The following is a 7500-nucleotide window of genomic DNA, read 5'->3' on the forward strand; positions in this document are numbered from 1 at the left end:
ACACACACACACACACACACACACACAGTATATTGACATACATTGAATTCCTTAATCTAACCTTAACCCTAAACTTAGCCTGAACCTGACGTTAAAACATGTCTTCACATTAAAATGTAATAATTTACATTATGAGGTTTTTTTGCTTTACTCGCAATGTACAATATATTATTCTTTTTAGTTTTTATTTTTGTATCTGTGCTCGTATGTTTTCTTCATATTGCTTTTAACTGTTTCCTGTTGTCTGCCTTCAATTCTTCAGTTTGAACTTGTAAAGCTTGTAACTGTGTTTTGAAATGTATCATTATCATTATTATTATTATGTTTTGTCCCCATAATCACAACATGAGTAATACCTGGACCACACACACACACACACACACTCACCATCATCATCTTGCCTCAGCTGCTCCATAATTCTTATTAACAAATGAGAAATTGTAAAGATATAGATAAACATATAAAAGACAAGCCGTGCATATGAGCATGTGAGACAGAATCCCTGGTTCACCTGACACGGTGAGAGTGATGGAGGTCGTCACCGTCTGTCGACCTCTAATCCTGACCTCAATCTGCCCTCGTCCTCGCTCCAGCACCCTGTCCTCCGCCCCTCTCTCCTCCTGGACCTACATCCTGCTTTTTTTTACCCCACTCCTCGTCTCTGCCACGCAATCTCTGCCAACCACACCTATCAGCGCTCCCGTGCCGGCCCGCCCCGCCGTTCCCCGCCTCCGCCCTCCCACTCCCTGCCGGTGTTTGGGCCGAGGGTGGGCTGGGGTTTGTGAATGGGAGTCTCAGGCGTCGGGAAAAGCATAGTTGGTTTGTTACTCACAGGAGGCCATGTGACTCATCAAAGGCCACGCTACACCCATGCTACGCTCCCGTTCCACACAAACAAACACACTCACACAAACTGACACACACACACACACACACACACACCAACCACCTTTGTCATACTCCATTCATTTTAAATAACCTCAGTGAGTCACGTCAGGAGTCGGGTTCGGTGACTTTTGACCTGAATACAAACGCGTCCCTTCGGTCAGAGGCCCCGCACCTTCCTGGCCTGTGGCCCCTTAATCTGAAGCAACTGGAGCCCGGGAGGTTTGTGAGTCTGTGGACGTCTGGAGTATTTTTACCTCCACGAGGAGCTTTCAAATGGAACTCGTGTGAGGTAGCGTACCTGGTATGCTCGCCATGCCAGTGGTCATGAGAGCATCAGCTAGGAAACGACAACATGAACGCAAGTAATGACCGTTTCCTAAGTTTCTACGTCTAAAATTACAATATATTAATTCAAATCCGATGAAAAGTGAACTTCTTCACGTTTTCTAAGAACCTCAGCAAACACGTCACAACTCATGACCTCAGGTTCTCGAGGACGATGTTCAGACTCTTCCTGTGAACACGGTGAAAACACGACCCCCTTTATTAACGCAACGTGGTTATTTGTCCGCAAGATTTCACCGAACCGACTTGCAGACTCAGAGGAGGAATCTGAAGTCATTGAATTTCAGTGTGTATCTGGTTCTTCTCCCAGATCTTCTCCTCTCCTCAAAGAAAACCAACGCAAACACGGGAAGAACACGCAAAGAGCCCGAGAACCGAGAACCTTCTCACAAAACGAGTGTAAATCAACTGGAGCTTCCTCATTTCCATCCTCTGTGTTTAAAGTTAACAAATAAGAACTATTTTTAAACCAAGGAGAGGACGTCTCTAAAGTTGGATTCTACCTGCTGATGAAGAGCATACGACTGAAAGCTCCAGATCCTGAGTGTCTCCTGCGGTGAGACTGTCGTTAAAACATCTGTTTGATTCTCCACTTTTCCTGTTTCTGTCCGTGTTCCACCGTGTTTACATCTGGACACTAACTTCCACTGTGGCCAGCAGCTCCGACATGTCGGGCGTCAGCTCTGTGGTTGCCTGTGTGTGGACGGTGTGTGAGTGGGCGTAGGTGAATCACAGCCTGTCGTGTGTCGGCTCGGTCAATGTGTTTCTGTGTGTTGCTCATTGTGTTCAATGGGCTCCGCCGAGCCCCCGGCAGCAGCGAGGGATGACTCAGGGGGCGAGAGCGGCTAAATGACTCCAGACCTGCCGACGAACGCCGGCGTTAACCTGCAGGAGCCTCAGAGAGCGTTCACACCGGAGCATCGCCCTCCTGTCGGCCGGGCGGCTGCTCTCTCACCTCTGGTTTCATGCTCTGAAACAACGCAGCGCTCTGCGGTGCTTTTCCTTCAGGTTGCTCTGAAAACAGATTTTATTCTGGAGCTATTTCAGTTCAACCATTTCATTTGGCCGCTCGCTGCCAAGAGCAGCAATCTGACAGATTATTCTCCATCTTGTTATTCAGCTGCTCTGGAAGCCAGAGACAATGAGTCACTGGGAGAGAAATGATTATTTTTTTCTTAACAAGTTTCATGTTGGAATGAAGAGACGCGGCAGTGTGACCTCGTGGATTCATCTTCATTCGGCCAGGAAACAAATATCAAAATCATAACTGAAACTTGAATTGTTTGTTGAGTTGAGTTGAACTGATGGATGATTCCCTAACTATCAAAGTGCTCACACATTTTATGATAAAACTATTTAATACGATTCAGGTGTAGATGATGACGCTTTAGTTTGAGCTGCTGAGGTTTTTCAAAAAGCAGCGTCCTCATCATGTGAGCCTCCGTCGGTCTCTCAGGATAAAGTTTCACAGTAAGTGAAAGGTTTGCCATTTTAGAATGTGACTCAGTCTATTGTGGGCACAAACTGAGCACCGCCTGCTCGCTTTCTCTGGGTGGATACAAGGGCGGAGATGTGTTTCAACACACACGCACGGCGCAGGCGGGGGCCTTTCCTTCATGTAACGCTCACACACACACACATGCACACACACATGCACACACAATGGAGATTGCAGTGGAAAGGAAGCTCGGGATTCCTGAGATTCCTGTGGAAAAAAAAGGTGTGAACTCAGGCAGCCGAGCAGCCTGGGAATTCTGGTGGGTCGGCTCGAGAGGCAGTTTAATGGCTGACCAGAGTTACGAGTGACACACACACACACACACACACACACACACACACACACACACACACACACACACACACATAAAACACCAGGAGAGAGGAGAGGACGCACAGAACCACCGACACAGACGCCGTCTCTCCAGATATTAATCATCCACATCATTGACAGTCATTCATCTGCAAAGCAACACGTCGTCTGTTGAAGCTAAATTTAAAGACCGACATCAGACGACAAAAGAGAAGAAACCACTTGTGTGACTTTTAGAGAAACGCAATAAACACTCCCCTTGTGTTTTTAATGGTGCGTGCAAAACAAAATGCTGTTTCTCTCACCGCATTATTCTCTTAGTTTCACTGCATTAGTTCTGCCCAAGTAAACGTGGTCAGGAGAGATAGCGACGTGGAGGAGGGGCGGTGACAGCAGCCGCACTGAGGGAAAGTTTTTAAATGTCACAGAGCAGAGAAACTAAAATTCCACGAAGAGAGAAAAAGAAAATATGTGTCTTTCAGTCGTGAAGCAGCAGCAGCACAGTGTCGTGAAACTCTAGAGAATAATGTTCATGTGTGTGTGTTGGAAAAGGTGTTGATGGGATGTTTCTGAGCAGCTGCAGCAACATGTCACAGAACATGGATCCACAAACACCAGAGAGAAGCATTTGCTGTATTTTATTATTATAATTATTATTATAATTATATTATTATTATTATTATTATTATTATTATTATTATTATTATTATTATTTAATATTATTATTATTATTATTAATAAATGGCTTTTAACCAGACGTTTGTCATCTGTATTTCTGTCATGTTATTTATATAAAAAGGAGCAGGTTCATATTATATAATGTATTAGTGTGTTGTTTTGTTTTGTAAAATAGTTTTTTGATTTAACTGAAATGAACGAAAATTAACAAAACTAAATTCAACATGTTTCAAAATAAGTTTTTCCGTCGCAACAAATTTTACAAAAGTTAATAAAGAAATTGTTTAACATCAACGATATTTTCCACATGTTGCAATTTTCATTTACAAATACAATATGATATAATAATATAAACCAACAAGTTCACACACACACACACACACACACACACACACACACACACACACACACACACACACACACACACACACACACACACACACATGCACCTGTCTCTGCCAAGATTGAACCTCTCAGCCATTGATGGACAAGAACAGACGTAACAGCGACGTCATTTCATTCACTAAAATGGTACACACACGCACACACACACGCACACACGCACGCACACACATGGACAAACAGACACACACACATGCGCACAAAGAGAGTGAGACACACCCAGACACACACTCCTGAAGAAATAAATTGCACCCAATCGAGGGCGGGAGGTGGAAACATGGCAGATGCCCCCTGGCCCCCGGTCCTGAGAGGAGGTGTGTGTGTCTCGTGTGCGTGTGTGTGTCTCGTGTGCGTGTGTGTGTCTAATGTGTGTGTGCGTGCGTGGAATGGTCGACCCTGACTATATTAGGCGAGTCTGTGTCTAACCACGGGGACAGTGAGCACACAGATACAACTGTGATGTCACAGTCACGCTGTGGAGGCATGACTCCGTCTTATCTCAGTCCAGTTCTACACTGCTCTCCTGTGCCCTGCAGTAACGTGTGTGTGTCTGTGTGTGTGTCTGTGTGTGTGTGTGTGTGTTGCCCTGTGATAACCCTGGACTCTCAGTGACACACAGGGACACCTCAGCAGCTCTGGTGACAGACGAGCACCTCTGAGCTCAGAGAAACATCCAGAGCAGCTTGAGTTACATGCTGCTGATGCTCGAGCGTCTAATTACATCACACACACATGCTCCTGCTGTGACGTCATCTGCTCCACTGGTATAAAGACCTGGCCGTCGTCACGTGAATATTAGTAACAGAGGCGTTAAAGGATAATTGCAGTTTTTAATTATCATATTTTTGTCCAAATGCTTTCAGTTTGTTTTCAGCAGCTTTGCATCATCATCCTTTATCTCAATTAACTCTGTGAGCACAGTGTTGATATTCCAGTGATGGAAGAAGAAGCATAAAGATGAATTATTAATGACGATGCTTCATAAATCAAATCTGCACCACGTTCATTAAAGTGAAGATGTGACAGATTGACTCTGTTCTAGTATTTATATCATTCAACTGAAATTTAAGAGTTTAAAAACATTAAACTATAAGGAATCATGATTTTCCATTTAAACACAATTAACTGTGCATTTCAGTAAGGAGATACAACTGTCAATCAAATGTCATTAAGCACCACCCACACAGTCCTGATAACGCTGATGTTTTTTCCTGCAAACTTTAATTTAACGTTGAAACTTCTTATTTAGTTCAATACAGACAAATTTAAGACAATTTTACTGTCATTAACTTTTAATTAATGATGTTTGAGCTATAGAATAAAAACCCATCATATGTTTTGGATGTTAAATAAATGAAAGTAAAAAAAAAAAATGTAATTAATGATTTTTATTTCCTTTTATTTATTTTACTCCATTTGATCTACATTTTAAAATATTTCTTATTATTCAATTTGTTTCATAAATCATTCTAATGCTTCTGTGTTCACATGCACAGTATAAATAAAGTTACCTTGTTAAGTTCATGTATTTAAGTACAGCTACAGTTATTTACAATAAATTACTATCATAAACTAAACTACTAAAACAAGTGAGAAGAGATCAGAACTATCTCTGAATTAAATATATGAGTAAAAAAACGTATTGATGCTCCTGAGACGGTGAAATAAATCAAATGTACGATATAATAATGAGACGTGTGTTGTTAGAGTCTGACATCACTGTGACTCCTTTAAAGGAACGCTGCTCCATCCTGTCGTCTCTGTGACTCTGTCCTCCCTCCTTTCCTCTCTGTCCTCCCTCCTTTCCTCTCTGTCCTCCCTCCTTTCCTCTCTGTCCTCCCTCCTTTCCTCTCTGTCCTCCCTCCTTTCCTCTTCCTCTTCCCTTCAGAGGTGTCACAGGAAAAACAGCCACAGCTCCTCTCTCTCTCTCTCTCTCTCTCTCTCTCTCTCTCTCTCTCTCTCTCTCTCTCTCTCTCTCTCTCTCTCTCTCTCTCTCTCTCTCCCTCTCTCCCCACCACAACCACACACCGTGGGCTATAAGTGACGGCAGTGACTGAGCTGCAGGTCCAGAGCAGCTGAGAGCTGCCAAGGCGGTGAGGGGTCATAGAGTGGAGAAAGTGTGTGTGTGTGTGTGTGTGTGTGTAAGAGAGAGAGAGAGAGAGAGAGAGAGAGAGAGAGGATGACGGTGTCACACGTGAGCTCCCCCGCTGGCGGGAGGCCATCTGAGCAGCGACACCCTCGTTCTGACGCTCGCAGGGCGGAGAGGCTTCTTGTGACCACCCCTCCACCCCCACCTCCGACGCTCTGATCAGCATTTCCTGTTCTCACTTCCTCGTCCGCCCCACGTCTGCCTTCCTCTCCGCCCGCCCCACCTCCACCTCGCCTCCACACGCCCGAGTTTTCCTCCAGCGTTTCCCCACCACACCCCCCACCCCACGGCTCCAGTCCCCACGCCCCAGACTGGGGGACTCTGGGCTTCCTGGAGAACCACCTTCCATTATCAGAGCGAGCGGCCCGGCCCAGAAACCCTGCTGCTGCTCCTCCATCTCTGAGAACACACTTCAACATCCGCTGGTCAGAACGAGCTCGGTCTCACTGCGATTAATCTTGATATCAACAGTGAATATTATGAGCTTCACACGTCCGGGACAAGAGTCGTCTCGTGTTCACAACCCAACGATATGTCCACGTTCTTCTTTTTCATCCATAACCATAAAAATTAGAATGAAATCTACTAAAAACTGGGGACCATTTAAAAACTTCTTTATTATACTATGAACCAGTTGGGTTTCCAGTGTATGGTCTCTCCAGCTGATCCAGGATTACCAACCCAAACTTTAAGTCAACATTCGTCCACCTGACTTCATCATCGTCAGTACAAAGGTTTGCTTGTTATTTTGTTTTATGTCACAGTGAAGTGAATATTTTAGGATCCTCAGCTTTTGTTTTCTGGACAAAAAACACAAAACTGTTGATGGATCCTGGACGTTTTTTACTCTATTGACCAGATTAATCCAGTTTTACATCCTACAAATCAACACACTCTCCCAAAGGATAAACTACATATTTATTATATTATATTCATTATATATAAGTTAAATATGAAAAACGTCACCATTGATCGCAGCTCTCAAGAACCTGTATTTGTTTAACTCTCTCTCTCTCTACACTTCTTCCCCTGAAGGGTTTTCTTGCTCAGTTTTTCCTCTCTCTCTCTAGTCGAGGGTTAAGAGTTGTCGTTAAGTCCTGAGGGAAATTGTGATTTGTGAATATGACCTACATACAGATGAAATGTGATTGATGAGTGATGGACGGGAGGAATGATCCCAGATCGTCTCACTACTGAATCCAGATGTGACTCCTGGTCCTGCAGTGAT

The 7500-nt window shown here is 44.1% G+C and overlaps 1 long non-coding RNA gene across 1 annotated transcript in view; it reads right to left on the minus strand.

The window, feature by feature from the left end:
* Positions 1–7500, minus strand: part of LOC118120150 — a 19958-nt gene that overhangs the window by 10740 nt on the left and 1718 nt on the right. The gene's annotated exons all lie outside the window — the stretch shown is intronic.

This window comes from Hippoglossus stenolepis, chromosome 13 (assembly GCF_022539355.2).
Source record: "Hippoglossus stenolepis isolate QCI-W04-F060 chromosome 13, HSTE1.2, whole genome shotgun sequence".
Lineage (NCBI taxonomy): Eukaryota > Metazoa > Chordata > Actinopteri > Pleuronectiformes > Pleuronectidae > Hippoglossus > Hippoglossus stenolepis.